General features: G+C 39.3%; 1 protein-coding gene across 18 annotated transcripts in view; it reads right to left on the bottom strand.

The window, feature by feature from the left end:
- The window catches only part of ZNF827 (zinc finger protein 827), a 198,649-nt gene that overhangs the window by 86,700 nt on the left and 95,600 nt on the right, over positions 1–16,349 (bottom strand). The gene's annotated exons all lie outside the window — the stretch shown is intronic.

Genomic DNA, 16,349 nt, shown 5'->3' with positions numbered 1-16,349 from the left:
TAAGAGGCTCCAAAGAGACTGAATTTTCATGGTAATAGGGACAAAGTTTCACTTTAATCATTCAGTGCAATGAGTAAAGAACTTCAATACAGAATTAACATTGCAAATCCATATGCTACAGTGATATGAAACATATGGAAATTGTAATTATGGGATTACAGAATGAAAATTAAATGTAGAAGTAGGTAGAAGTCAAATCATTAAAAAAAAAAAATGTGCACAGGAAAATCGCTGATGAGATAAATTAGGTAAGATTGCCCTAACTTCAGCAGTTACATTTCAAGAAAAATCTGGGAATATACAGGACCAGTATTTAAAAGGACAGAAAAGCCAAACCTCATCTTTATTATCTTGATATCAAATATCTTAATCTATATAAGGATTTCAGATGTGTTCATTCAAGTTTGTGTCAATCTAAATAAAGTTATAATTGCATTTGTTGGCTCTTTGGCACCCAGATCATCTTCCTAATTTGTTGCCCCAACAGCTTATCTTATTCCATCTCTAACATCTATCATAAACCATTCTCTGTATTTTCTACACTAAACACTACTGAAAGAGCTAGGATTAAGTGATAGGTTTACACTGGGGAACTGAGGAGCTCTGCAAAGATACCTAAAGAATTTAAAAGGACACATCAAACTTAAATGAAGGAGTTCTGAGGAAACACAGATTCGGATGAGCGATCAGTTTAAGGCCAAGAAAATAGGCAGATGCATCAAAAATAAGGCAAAGACAACAACTGAGCAACCTAGAACTTAGCCTCATATGACTTTTATCAAGAATAGCAAGAAAACAGGAATGAATGAGAAGCAGCAGCTGACAACCAAGAAGGCACAGACATCTATAAAGGCATGTAACTAGTCATGGACAAGGAAGACGTGAAACAAATAGTAAACTAGTGTGTTCATATTTGGCCTCCTGATGGCTTCCGATGTCCTACTCTCTCCTGTCTGCTTTCTTAGATCCCTCAAATAAGGATTAGGGATCAGACCAAAGTTCACTCTTCTCACAGTCCACCTCAGAACACCCTCTCTTTACAGGTTCCATTATAACTGTTATCATCAGCATAATATCCAAACAAGAGGAGTTTACCGTCACATGATGGCTGCACATTCCAGAAGAGAACACAAGACCAATGATGTCTCCATCTTAGTTCTGTGACAGTCAGTCAATTTATGCCCTTTAGAACTGGAATACAGAAGGATGCTCACTTCCTTCAGCCAAACACACTAAGTACCACTGGCACAGAAACCTTGAAATTTGCCAGAAACTGTTTGCTAGCCATCCTGGGTAGAACACATTTAGTGGAACATGGAAAAAAGAAGCCATATTGGAGAAGCTCCAGGATGAAATTAGAAGAGATGAACTTGAAGTCCTAAGTGCAAACAGCACATTCAGAGGGAACTATCATCCACAAAAGTGTCACATCAGAATTTAGTGCAGACCAGATAATACAAAGGAGAAAAGAATGAAGGACCTAAGGACTAGACCTTTAGGTAAACTATGTACACTGTGTAAGTGCATCATTTCAGCAACGGGAAGAAACAGTTACAACAGATCACTTGCTAATATCACATCACTTTCTAATTCACATCATCTCTGAATGTCAGCTTCACATAAACCCTTGCTGGCTTCACAATCGGATCCTACAGAAAGTGGCACGTATAGGCCTAAAAATGGCAGTCATATATGGGAAGTCTCTTCTGTGGTATCCTATATAAATTGCTCAGTCTAGCTGCCTACAAACTATGCTTTTTGTATTCAGGTTGTTTTTTAAACATTTCCAACAAAAAGAAGTGAATGTCATTTATTTGGGCTGTACAACCTTTGTGGGTTCACACACCCGCCAGACCATGTAGATGTGAGTGCTGTAGGACTGCTCTGGAGAAACTGGGCAGAGTGTGCACCAGAATCCCATGGGCTCCACCTCTAAAAAGCACTTACAACTCCATCTGATTGGACTGTATATCCAGAGCAGCAGCTATGTTGACTTTCCCATAGGGATGCTTGCAAGAAAATCATGATTTTAATAAGGACACAAAGGCCTGCCTTAGCTCCTTTTATTATATCAACAGCAACAAAGAAAACCTAGAAGTCACAGTTACATAAACAGTCATGTGCTAGAGTGCCCTCGGTCCCCCATTTTCCCTCCATGAATTCTGTGACCTATAATAGGTAAGCGGCACAGAAAGTCACTGTCCTCTTTCAGTGGAATTTCTGGCTCACTCACTTATCAACGGGATGATTATTCAACTCTTGACCTCATCACAAAATGGTTCTAGCAGCGTTGCTGGTGAACCAAATTTCTCTATTGTAGGATGACCTAAAGAGAGCAGCACAGCTGCAAGAAGGAACTGCCAAAAAGCCATAGCTCTTCTGTTCTGTACTTCTCCCCTGTGTTTAAGATGTGTGAAAATACTCACACAATTAGACAGGAAAAGAAACCCTAGGTAGGACTCTGTATTTCATCTCCACATCTTCTAAAATAATGATTTTCCTAACTGGAGGGAAGGAAGAGAGGGGAAAAGAAAGGCACAGCTTTTAAATACAAGGCATAGATTCTCTACTTTTATCCCTAACTTAAAGTGACTTTGAAAAAATCCACTTACAAGAAAACCCCAGAATATTCACCTACCAATTTATCTAGTAGTGCTTTTTTTAAAAAAAGGGGCTTCAAGATGAACAAGATTAAAGAAAAACATGTTACTCACTTTGCAGTAACTGGAAGTCTCAAAGATGCTTTGCCCATATGCACAAACAACTATGAATGTGCAGAAAAAATATGCATTCAGGTTTGCCAACTGCTATCCAGCCATAGAAGGTCAAAACACAGGTAGAGCACCTCAGTTTCCTCCTAAAGACAGAATCCAGGTGTGATGGACTCTTCCAATGACGAAGGGAAGTAGGATGGATTACTGAAAAAGCTTATCATGGACAACATAAAACTGTCTTTATTTCCTTTTCCTCAAAGGATAAGAATTCTGTGGTAGATGGGAAACAGAGACAGCGACCTTTTATTTTCAGCCACAAGCCCCAGAATAAATGTGTCAAATGGATATCATTACCTGCCAAAAAGATCCTTCTTTTACTAGCTAAGTATTCATGGAAGAGGACAGAAACACATGGTTTCTCCTGAGGTGAGCCATCACTACTTGATGAAGGTTCTCAAGGCTGCTGACAGATGACAAGATGGGACCTGATAGTGACAACAAGTCTGATCTCCCCTAAAACAAGTTATTCAAAAGATAACTCCTAGTACGATGGATGTTTGACACCTTGCCTCCAAGAAAGATTAACTATGTTTCTGTTCTAGGCAAGTAGTTCATAGCTGTGGATCAGTGTTTGAGGAGTGTCACTTTCACCAGGATTCAGAGATTTAAGCACCAAATGAAGAGGCACTGCCTTAGAGTGCAGTTAGGAGACACTGTTAAGTTAACAAAAGCTCATGACCAACAGAAGTGCTGGTCTTGTGCCCTCCCTTACATTTGCTCTGCTGTTTGCTTGACTGCTTGAGGAGCCAATGTCAACCCACTAATCTGGCAGAAAACAATCTGCCAAGAAACCAGAACAAAACTCATGTGAAAGAGGAAGCAGGAGAATGAGTCAACAACTGGAGCCACCTATCCCCTGAGGTCTTTTGGAGTGCAAAGCATATCACGTCTTAATGAAAAACACCAGAGTATTCTCCCTGGCCCCTCAAACCTCAACAACATACTACACCTCCCAGGGAAGAGCTGGCTCTTGCAGTCAGGATCGCCACAGCCTCCAATATCATGCAGGTTGCTTGAGAACCATTATCTGGGACATCTATAGCTGGGTTCGCCAGTATAGACTTTTTTGACACTAATAAAAAATTCTCTAGAATTGGTTGCCACCATCTTCCTGAGAAAAGTCCTAAAGACCAAGAGATAATATCTTAAGAGTGAAGCCTCGTAATCAGCAACCCTGAAAAGTAGGTGGGCAGAGCAGTATACCTTTTAATGTAATGCAAATGTAGAACAATGTCACAAATATATACACATATATATAATAACATACATGTATAATGATATATGTATAATATTTGTCTTACTACAATTTAGAGTTACTTTGTCCTAGCTGGATTTTGCCACTATTTGAGCCCCAGTGAGCTGAAGTACTTAAGATGCATGCACAAAACAGAACAGAACACACATGGCCTTAGAGGAGGGGAATATTTTTGAAGACCATTTCTTAAGCAGTGCCCCACAAAAGAACATCCCACACAAGAAGTTTTCATCAGCTGACTTGACCAATACCTAGAATTCCTGGAGAGAAGGCAGACAAACACTGTGGATTTTTATGATTAAGGTTTTCAGATTAAACAAATATTTCTGAGGACTGCTTACGCTGCAAAGGCTGGCTCGTAGCCCAAAGACAAATTAATAAAGTACGTAAAGTGTCAGTATAATAACAGAAAACCATGTTTCTTACAGAACATATTTTATGGTACTGATGTCCCTCTTGTAACAGTTTTATGGGGACTGAACAAAATACCACAGCCAGCCTTACTGAAAGTTTTTTCCACAGGCCCTCATGAACATCTTACAACAAACTACAGTTGAGTTTGGGCAAGCCTTTCATAAAGCACAAGATAGTGACCACACTGATTTTTACACCAAAGGAATATGGCCAACTGAAAATCCGAAGTCTGTATATTAACATGTCAAAGGAACATATCTTTTGCCTGATGAAAACAAGCAATATGATAAACCATTCGCTATAAAACCAAACACTTTTTTAGGCAGTAACTTCTGAACCAGATTCAAGACCCTTATCAAGAATTTCAGGCTTCCCTGGAGTCTATTTAAAACCAGCTGTGAGATCAGATTAAGACTCCAATAGAGCATTATAAATTTGAGGACAAACTAAATATGCAGGAGATCAACTGTTATTCCCATAGCTCTATTTGAACGGAGAATCGGCTTTTACAATCTCTGATGGCTTAAGTGGTCCATGTGCAAGCCCACCTAGAGAGATTCCCTGCACTTGGAACAGCAGTGTCTCACATCAGCGCACGTTTACAAGTGTGGGCTCACATGTCAAGTTCACTACAGTGATGAGAAATTCTGCCTTCTCATAGTTATAAGGAAATTTAAAATCTCCTTTAAATTATTTCCAGTTATTCTACTTTGCTTGTTCATCTGTTTTACTCTAGATCAGCAGTGTCAAACTCATTTTCACTGGGGTCCACATCAGCCTCATGGTTGTCTTCAAAAGGCGGAATGTCATTTTAGGACTGTATGAATGTAGGAGTAGTTACATTTACACAGTCCTAGAATTACATTTGGCCCTTTCAAGGCAACCATGAGGCTGATGTGGCCTCCAGCAAAAACAGGTTTGACAGCCCTGCTCTAGATAGATGTGTATGGCAATGGGCTGTTGTAGTGAGAAAGTATCAAACACCAAAAGGTAATAGGGATGCTGGCACCCCCAAAATAAGGAGAGTTAAAGATTGTTCTCAAGACTTCTATCATCCTCACCATATAGAGTCAAGACCTTCATAAAGGAGGGGAAATATTTTATGATTTCCCACCACGAGCCTTCATTAGCAATGAAACCCCAAACTCTAGCAAACAAAATCCAGCAAAAAAAGCTGGCTACAGCAAGAAGATCTCTAAGTGAGTGAACTTAATTTCCACTCTACGTCTAATTATTTCAGAAGGTAATCACATTAATGCCAAATGGTCAATATAGAAATCAGTAATATTTTAAAGCCATTCCTGAATCACAATTAACTCCATGAATGAGTAAGTATTTTTATTCCTTTGGCAGGTCATTAATGAAATCTTCTTTGCAAAGTTGCTCATGGAACACAGAACTAGTGTCTTGATTAGGAAATTCTAAGCAGAAACACAAAACTACCTTATCTTAAACACGGTCTACCTGCAAACCGGAGGCTCAGTTACTCATTTTCAAATGGTTACTTGCTTTGTAGTAGTTCAGTTCTAGGTCATAGTCTTCTATTGTATTTTTGACGTAGAAACACCAAAATACAGACTTTTAAAAATAATAATTATTATTATTTTTCCCTGACAAAATCCCAGGCTACACTTATTCCTGAATGACAAAAAGAAAAGGGGAAAAAAAAAAAAAATAGAGCTGGAAGGAAGGAAATGTGTGGTCAGACTAGGCAATCGCTATGAGCTCAAGCAATGAAGTAACTCAGCACTTTATCATCACACAGTCCTGTTTCTGTGTTATGGCAGACAAGATCCATTCACTTAGACAATTCAGCTTGAGAAAATTGAAAGATCATGCTATGTTACTAAGATATCTGAAAGAAAAAAAGCAGAATAACAATCTCAGTTCTTCACGCATTTCATCCCTTAAAAGAAAGTGGATTTCAAGGAAGGGGGTGGGCACATATGAATGACCACGGAACTAGACAAAAACTTGATCTATGACCTGGAATAAAAGGCTCAGAAATAAAGAAAATTCATCCATTTTCTGAGAGGTAAGCCTCTGCCTTTAACAGACCAAGTAAGACCAGCAGAATTTCTTTCTGCATATTCCACAACATTTTTTGGCACTGCAGTGATCAGTCTCCAAGACAAAGATTAAGCATAAAACATGGTTTAGAGGATCTATCTGCTGACTGGATGGTTCAAGGTATCTTAAAGTGACTATATTCTTTTTGGCTGTCAGTGGTATCCACAAGGCTCTGGCAAACACCAGAAGAAAACTGGGAGAAGCACCCTTGCCATCGTCACTTTTATGTAGTGAACACTTCACAACAAAAGAAACCTCCATAGCAAAACTGAAGTAGGGCATTAATGTAACTCTGGTTATAAATAATAGTTTATTATATCACATTTTGTATGATCTAGGTGCCAAAAAAGACAGGAAAGCTTTGCTTTCTAATCTTCATTTAACTTGGTAACAAATAAAATTGGTGGTCCACTCTGTTTTGCACACTTATGTTCTCTGGTACCTTTTGAGGTACATCTGTAACTGCCTGCTCTTAATTCAGTGCCTTCACCAGCTAACAATTCATCTTTATTAAGGCCCGCACCTGACCTGTCACCTCCCCAGAACTGGCTGCAGTGGCAGCTGTCTCAGCTCTCTACTGCAACAATATACATCTTCACTGCCTGAAATGCACTGCAAGCTGCAGCGTGGTCACAACCCCAACAGTAAAAAGCAGTTACAAGAATCCGCACGTGTTCCTCACACTTTATAGCAGCCAAGAATAAGGTGATCGCTTATGCTATACAATATTACAACACTGGCTTACCCTCAATCCATGTAACTCATCTTAGTGTGGCTAGTCATTTAAAACTGACAGGGTCACAACAGCAACCTGATTTTAGTCCCCCTTACAGCTGGAGAGGAAGCGGATGAGAAGTTGCAAGTGTCATTTAAGCTGGCAAAAGGGGCTGACTAAAGTGAGAAAAGTGTCCAAACATGTTACTTTGTTGCATACAAACAATTTGCAATGAAAATAAATAACTCCCTAATCACAACTGCGATTTAGTGTTCTGGCCTGAGAATAGTTATAAGTTCACAAAAAGTTCTCACATTACCCAAAATGCTAAAATTGATCTAAAACCTCCAGGAAAAAGCCATCATTCACCTACGTTCTAAGCTATGCTGTGCAGGGCAATTCCAAATTTTCCTAGGGGACAAACCATTGACCAAAAGGCTAATTGAGGCACCAAAACCACACCAGCTGATTACCTGCTCCTTCACCCATACATTTCCAGGAGTTGCCCTCGTGTGTTGTACGCACCATACAGGATTGTGCCTTAAGCAATCCAGAGTAAATTTAGCATGACTTACCACTATGTATAAGAAAAAATTGTCTGCTAAGGTTGATAAATCAGTCAATTACCTGTTTCCTTGACTTTTATTCTTGTGTAAATGTTTTAATCCTTACATTACCAGTACCCATGCAAAGATGATCTGTACATTGCTAAAGCGAACTATTTAAATTACTAGGAAATCCTTAATTACTGTAAACAAGATTACAACAGGTTTATTTAAAAAAGATTTCTAAACACCAAAGCAACAGCTCCAGAAAACAAAGCTCCCTTGCAGTCATTATTTGGGGCTGCTGTCTCCATGTTTACCCCTGCTCTGTGCATGACTTTCAGTGCTTTCACAGCTCACCTGAACAGCACAGCAAGAGCACATGCTGTCTCTCCATCGATACCCCCTGCACAGCTGAGCATATAAACAGGCCATGAAGTTCCCAGTCTTCCCCCAGCTCCTCCTATTAAGTCCAAATCACCTCCATCCCCAGGCCACACATGCCCCTCTATAAAACAGGCACAAATCATTAATATACAGAGGAAGGGAAACACAGGCAAAATTCTACTGAAGCGCTGACTTCAAGATAAAGATGCTTCAGTGCTCCTGGTAGGAATCCAAAGAACAGTCCAATCCCCACAAGTGCAAGGGGAGTATGGGAAAACCACAGAAGGACATTGTCCTTGCCAGTGAGCTGGTTTAGGCTCAACATGGAATATCAAATCCATGGCAAGGTAGATGCACATGCTCTCAGGTAAACTTCCTCTTTCCATACTTCCTCTCACTGGCAATAGCAAGAGATTTCCAGAAAATGAGAACAGAAGCGGAAAGCAAAATTATAATGATATACCATCCTTCCTCCTCTGTACACAGAAGTTATTAAAAACAAAGGACTGTGCAGTAGACCTGGTTTCCTGTGTCTCTTCAAAGGCACAGTCAAATTTTAGAATTGAGAAGGGGTGAATTCCCAGCAGGGTTTGTGCAGGGACAGACCAATGTAAGCCCAGCATAGCTTTAATACTTGAGGAAAGCTCTTTAGGAGGTTTCAGCAGCACTGTAAAAACATACAGCAACATCCAGAAGATATCCAGTCATTTCAAGGAGCACGTTTCCCATATTTTTCCTGCTTACCTCCCTTCCTCCAATGGACAACTGCTATAGATATACAACCTCAACCGTTATTACTTTGGTTTCCCTGAGAAACTGCCAAATGCATCTTTGCTAGAGGACATCTAATAAGAACACAGGCTCTCTCTGATGCTGAAATGATCTTTTTGTTGAGTTACATGTGCCTAAGACAGCAGGCTGATTCTCTAGCTTATACTCCTATGCACTATACAGATAAAAAGAAGAAGAAGGAAACAATATTTCCTTGTCATTCTCACGCACAGGGTAATCCTTGAGAGCACTTTCTGATGTTTATCACTACTGTAGAAAACCAAAGTTGATGGGACACTTACTAGTTTCCTGCCTTTCCTGACCAATCTTCTGGAGCTGGCCTAGAAAATGTATCATAAATACTGACTGGCAGAGAGTGAAAAAGCAGAAGAATTATCAAGTGATAAAAGCAGTGATTATATCAGAAGTGGTTTTGGAGAAAGAAAAGGAAGAAAACCAGTCCTCATCAGTGTAGTAGTGGTAGCACACAAGGATTAAAGCAGGGAAAAAAACAAAAAAGCTCTCTGTGAAACTCCCAATATGTGTGAGGAATCTCTGAAGAGAACTTCCTGTTGAGCCACAGGAGAGAAGCAAAAGCAAGAACTCAAAAAAGCTGGAGATTCATGTCTGTGAACTGTCCTGCTGACATCCCCACAAACATCATACAACCCCAACAGCTCTGTCACTGCAGTCTAAAAGTCTTGGACCCCAAACCACAGTTATAACTTACAGCACCAGTAAAATAGCACGAGAAAAAAAAATTGCTTGCTAAAGGGAGGTTTTCATCTCCTGAGCACAAAGTTAACCAAGCTAGCTTCTAAGGAAGGAAGGAGAACACAGTCTCTATCTCTTGGTCTCTATATTGCTACAGGAGGCTGGCTTGCCTTCATATAAAGGACATATTGGAGTTTGAAAAACTGTCAAAGTAGCGGTTGTATTTGCCTGCCCTGATGATATCATGTGCTGTTGTACATTTTGACCTATGCCTACTTTGACTCTTTTGGTCAGCTCGTTATTTCCTTCTCTGAGCTGAATAAGACAGCTTTACAACAGTCCTAGTGGCATTCTGGCAGAAGCAATTCATCCCACTCACTTTGAAAGAATCGTTACCTCTACATATTCAATAATCCAGACACTTCTGCTCAGTTTACCCATAGGGCCAGTTTCGCTCCTGTGTGACAGGTGAGTCTTTGGCAAAGACGGAACACAGCATAAGCCTTTACAGCTGATTCTTCCTTGTGTTTTCTAACCTAGGCTCAGCCTAGAGACTGCTCATCAACAGCAGCTGGAAATGGCTGTTAACTAGTAGTACATAGATCTGAGTGCATTCCAGCTGTGGCTCCAACTCTGACCCTTTCCATCTCTGATTCACAGTCTATTCTAAGTTGCAGTGATAGAAAGATGTACAAAACAGCAGCATTACTTCCCCTTTTGGAACATCCCTATGCAATGAGAACACCTGTCTGGAAAGGCCAAGGCAACTTCCATACTGTTTGCATCACCCCAGCAGCACAAGGGAGATCAGAGGAAGGCTGCAAAGTTGGCCCATTGCTGATAATAAACAACAAATCCTAGATTAAAAATAATGTTAAGTGGAACTCAGTGAAGTAATCTCAAATTATTCTAAATATTTAAGTGGAAAGGTAATGACAGCACATACTGTGAACTTTCCCTTTTATTAAAATACAGAAAGAGAAAACCCCATGCTAGCCACTCGCAACACTGACTCTTAGAAATAACTTTTAAAATATATGGAATTGTTTCTTTAGAACACATTTATGAAGGTTGTTTCATGATCAACAAGGTAAAAGAAACAACAAAATCAAATGGAAATCCCTATGTCACCTTAATATGTAGGCTGCAATAAACAAAACGTGGGAAGCCTCATATCAAGCTGCTACAGTGCCTTTGATTATCCCTGTTGTGTTTACAACCTCTATGAAGCGATCACAAAGTGAAGGGAAGAGCTCACAAACTGTATGTATGACAATATTCAAGCAGAGCAGGTGATGTCAGGCCAGAATACCTGCTCTAACAAAGGTCTCCTTTGTTTTGACTAGTCTGTTTATTGTTGCTATACGCAGCTTCACCTGCTCTATTTTTGGTAAATAATGTGCTCCTGATTTACCATTTCATTCTGCCCCATTACTCACCTGAGGTGCTTTATGCACATTAGCTTTCTGACTAGTTCAGAAACAAAAGGTTTAAGTTTCAGATACTGAAATTATTCCTCCCTATAAATGTCACAGGAATCTAGTTCCCTATAATTTAATTTTTCCTCTCTCCCAAAGTCAGATTAAAACATGGCAAATTATATTCTCGGTGTTTCTAATTCCTCCCACAAGGATGATATTATGGTAACGTATCTAAGGGAAGCTTCAAGAAGTTTTTGTTTTGTCATGCTGTGTTTGCTCCCAAAGACAGCTGCTTTCTCTGTCCCTGAGAGGATTGCTTGGAGTTAACAAGCAAAGCCAAACAAGAGAGGATTAGGAAGCTACTCATAGTGTTAGGCTAACGCGGAGAAGCAGACCTTTCCATGTGGAACAGGCACTCCTGACTCCTAGACACATTGTTAAAGTCACTGCCTCAGCTTTCAACCTTAAGAAAAATCAGAGGTCACGTAATTAATGTACAAGCACTGAACAGAAAGTGGACATTCCCCAGACCTTATTTCAAAAGAGATTCAGGATTTTGTGCCAAGCTCCTGGTACAAGAAAGTAATGCTATGGCTATTTAGGGCACAGACACAGTGTAAATGGCAGAAACCCACTTCTACATTCTGCCTAAAAATCCATCTAAAATTCAGATGCAGAGCAACAGCTAGAAGCAAAGGGGAAGTTTCATGTTCATGTCCATTCCATTGCTGGCTTTCCTGCTGAACAAACAAACAAGTGTGCCAATGGCAGTGGGATTCGATTTTATTTTTTCAAAGTGCATTTCTTGGCTGAAAACTCTGTGGGCTTTACCAACACTTTTTATGCAGGCCAGTAAATGCCTTCAAAGACAACAACTTCAATTCTCATGAGAGTATGTCTATACTAAATAACACAGTGCTATGTAGTGATATCTGAGCCAGCTTGAGTATATCCACAAGTATTATAGCTGAATTAACCTGGGTAGACTGCTGTGATAACTGCCTCCTGTACACAAGGTGGCTTATTTAGAGCTTGCTTTGTTATCTCAATGTGGCACAGCACTGTGCAGGAAGACAATATAAACAATTATGGTAAAGTCTATTTAGACCTTATGGGCAATGTAAAAGTACCACGAAGTGGGCAGAAGAGCCCCCTTCAGAGTTATTTGCTGTGCAAAGAACTCCCTTTGGCAATGCAGAATTGACAAAAGGATTGTGTCAGCCCTTCCTTTCCAGAGCTCGGAGCAGGGTGAGAGCCTGTGGGCAGCAGAAATTAGAGCAGCTCTAGGCTGTTACGTTTACACTGGTGCCTGAGAAGGGCTCTTCATGGCCTCAAATACAGAGGTAGATAAGGGGAAGTTCTGCTCCACACACAGATAAACGAATAGCTCCTCGATCACTAGTTGCCAGTCTAGACTTAGCACAGTGGTCTGTAAGGGGAGAGACTCCCCCTGTGCCTCAGGAAAGCAAGCAAACACAAACAGCTACACCATCAGCTGCCACCAAATGCACTTGCCTGCCACTCTCTCTGCTCCTTACCTACTTCGCACTGCATGACCACTTAGCATGTGGCAGATCTGGTTTTATTTTACTTTTTGAGAAAATAACTTTTTTGAGATAAATAACTATTTGTACTGCTACACAATTCAAAATGAAGTGTAGAAGTGACTTGCAAAGAATTCCTGTTTGTTAATAAAGTCACACCTGGGGATCACTCATAAGGCTAAATACACACTTGTAAAGCCATCGATTCTTTTAATGCATTTTTCTAAAAGCCACTTACCATTTATTTTTAAGAATTCACTGCAACTCTCACTTTTGCCCTGATACAGCATCTTACAAACTCTAACAGGCACCGAGACCCAGGGCATGTCCAAAACATCCACTTAAAATAGGAAGCTGTAATTTTAAAGTGAGCTTGTGCCAAATTTTCTCCATTACAGAAACCTTGAGATAAAACTTCCATCCTTCTAATTTAAGACCATGTAGGGAAGAATTCTTCGTACCTATACAGAAAGCCCTGCAAAAGAAGAAAAACACATCCAAGCAGCAAACCCAGACGAGGGCCAGCAGAGCTATAAAACCTTCTTGAGGAAGGGAATCCCTAGAAGTAGGACTATGCAGAATTCAAAGGGATGATGGCAGTAGCTTGCTTTAAGTTGCTTCAAAAATTTTATTTCTGCCCTAGTGAGTGAGCATCCCAAATAAATGTAACTGTGCAGATATTTGGAACCTAATTCTGCTTTCTGAAACTGCTGATTAAATAATTCATTACAAGACTTCTACCACTCAGTAATCCTTTCACTTTTAAAACAATTTATTCTAAACAGTAGCTAAATCATCAATTTTGCATAAAAACAACTCTCTCTTGGTCTTACTATATTACCAGCACTAGTTATTCTTCCCCCACAGCTTCCATCCCTACTGCCAAAGTACTGTAAAGAACAAGGGAAAGGACTATTTATGCAGCACAGTTTTTCTCTCCTTACTGCATGCTTCTCAAAAAACCAAACAAATAAAAAACACACTAAAAAAGCCAACCAAACGAAAAAAAAACCCACACCAACACCAAGCCGTGACACTTCCGCGATTTTCAATTAATCAAACTTGGAATCAAATTAATCAAACTTGTGAATTCTTAAAATTTCACTTAACCTGCAAATTGGAACAAGCTTGTCTTAGTGTTAGGCTTAACCTGGGATTCTACTACTCAGTGTAATTACACCACAAGCAGGAAATCCCTTGAAAGGCAGGAAAAACTTTAAGGAACAGAGCTAACTACTAAACCCACAGGTTCAGACAGGTTTGGAGTCTAGACCAAGTAGGATACCAGCCTGTAAATGCTACTGAAGCTAAATGAGGAAAAGAGAAATTGTCTTTGGGAGAATAACACTTCCCTAATTGTGACCCTGAGTCAGTCTATAAAGAAAAGAAAAAACAAAAGACAAGCTCTTATGTGAGCTTACAGATACATATTGCTGAATTCTTCAGTAAAATAGGCACAAAGCAGTGTATGTGTGCAGAACTAACGGGGACTGTACCCTGCAGTATGTGTCCTTTCAATTGAACTATGGGTCAAGTCTGAGTTTTGTTATTTAAATATGTTTTTTAAAAAAAATCTTCCACAGTAGCAGAAGCACCCTCAAAAAAAAAACCCCAAGCAAACTGTACCTTTGGAGAAAGGGATATTATCCACTTTTTTGAGTGGTTGTTGGTGTTTGTTTTGGTTTGGTTGTTTACCTGTTTTTTCGCCTTTTTTTTTTTTTCTTTAGCCCAACATAATTTATTATTCCTCATATCCATATCAGTTTTTATTCTTCATTAAAAACCCAATTTTTCAAAGTGGAATAAAAAGAAAGGTTTTACGTTGGGGGGCAGAGAGAAGAAAGAATTGCCTCACCCCCTTGAAAACTGGGCTCTATTACATCTTGCTAGCTACTTTGTAGTCACGATTCTTTGCATATTATTGTTTCTGTGAAACACATGATACTTTAGTCTCCATGCATCCTGAAGAGTTCTGTATATGTAAACCTAAATTACATGAATAATGTACCGTAATGGCAAACTAGGCAACAAAAAATGGCATAGCAGAAACCAGGAGAAAACATTATTTAGAAGATACGCTCTTCAAGCATGACTCTGGAGCAGGTTAACAGCTGTAACAGTAAAGGATTCCAGACATAAGTCATCTGAGCTCTCCCTCACCATCTGAACTAATGTCTATATTATGTTTTCTTTGCAACAGGAAAGAAAAAAGTCCTCTATACAATTCTTCAAGACAAATCACATGCCTTGTGAAGCTTCATGTTTGAAACCCTTTTAACTTCCAAAAAGTCCTCTTTTGTAGGTCATGCTCTCATTATCTTGCTCTGGGATCTGGTCTGATTAAATTATAGGAAATTACTAATACTTCACTTTGAACAGCCAGCTCCTCCCGGCTCTTCTTTATTTATTTATTTTTAACTCTTAATTCTTCCTATTCCTGCATTCTTACATATGAAAAAGACAATCACTCTGTTACAAAGATTGTCATACTCTTCATCTGTTTTAAAATTTAAAAATGTATTCTGTCCGCACGTTCTTATATTTCCCATTTCACTGCTCTACCTGCAGGTTTTCCTGTTTGGCCAACTAAAAAGTTAGTGGTTTTGTTTTACAACCTTTTGCACCCCTTCCCTCTGTAAAATCTAATTCATAAGATCCTAAAGACTTAAATAGCTTAATGAGCACAACACTGACTCTTCGGTAGTCCAATTTATACCCCAGTGTAATTTATTCCTATTTTGGACTATCAGACAACACTAAAACATAGGCTACCATTTAATGGCTTTAGAAATTGATCACTGAATCATAGAATAGTTTGTGTTGGAAGGGACCTTCAAAGGTGATCTAGTCCAACCCCCCTGTCAGGTTGCTCATAGCCCCATCCAGGTGACTTAGTCTGTCTAATTAAAACAAACAAACAAAAAATCACAAATTTTAAGAGACAAATACTTCACATGTCCCCATAAAGGAAGCAGGTATTTCTGAAAAGTCTCTGACAACTTCACTATCACGAGAGGGGCAAAACAACAGTGTTTTCAGATGGAGTAATGTGGATGCTTATCTATCCACCAAAAGGCTGCTGTTCATTTGAGAGCTGTATTGTAGTTCCACCGGGCCAACCATGATGATAGCAATAAAATTATTAACCTAACAATCCTAAAAATAATAATTTTCCCTACATGGATCCTCTTGTCGACAATGAACTATATGATGATCCCTGCAGCAGTAAGAGGTTAAAAATAGTAAATAGAAAATATGTTAAAAGCTTCCCCTTACACATACAATGTCTGCTAGAAAGGTAATAAACTCTATTAAAAGAGAAAGATTTCTGTCCTGGTAAAAGCCTTTTGTCTTAGAGGCAACTCTCAAATGCCAAATGATGGTAAAGGCTTTTCTGACATTGGGACGTCTTTTGAAAAACCCATTCAACACATTTTCTCTTGCTATCAGAAAGTATCAAATGAATCAAGCTACGGAAATAAAAAAGAAGGAAGCTCTAAATCACTGATAATTTACTTGTTTGACAGTATTTTCTTTACACTCTCATGATATAACCAGCAATAAAAAACAATATAATAAAAAGCTTCACCAAGTGCAAGGGGATTTTTACTCTACAGAAACAGCTGAACACTTCACCACAGTATCTGGAATATCTAACACCACACTTGACCACGAAAGCAAGAAGAATTATTCCCCATCATTATCGCATACCTAGCTTTTGATATTTAAACCAGTATTA

Source organism: Columba livia, chromosome 4, assembly GCF_036013475.1.
Source record: "Columba livia isolate bColLiv1 breed racing homer chromosome 4, bColLiv1.pat.W.v2, whole genome shotgun sequence".
Classification (NCBI taxonomy): Eukaryota; Metazoa; Chordata; class Aves; order Columbiformes; family Columbidae; genus Columba; species Columba livia.
Note: the sequence above shows the minus strand (reverse complement) of the source record. Positions and strands in the feature narration are given on the sequence as shown.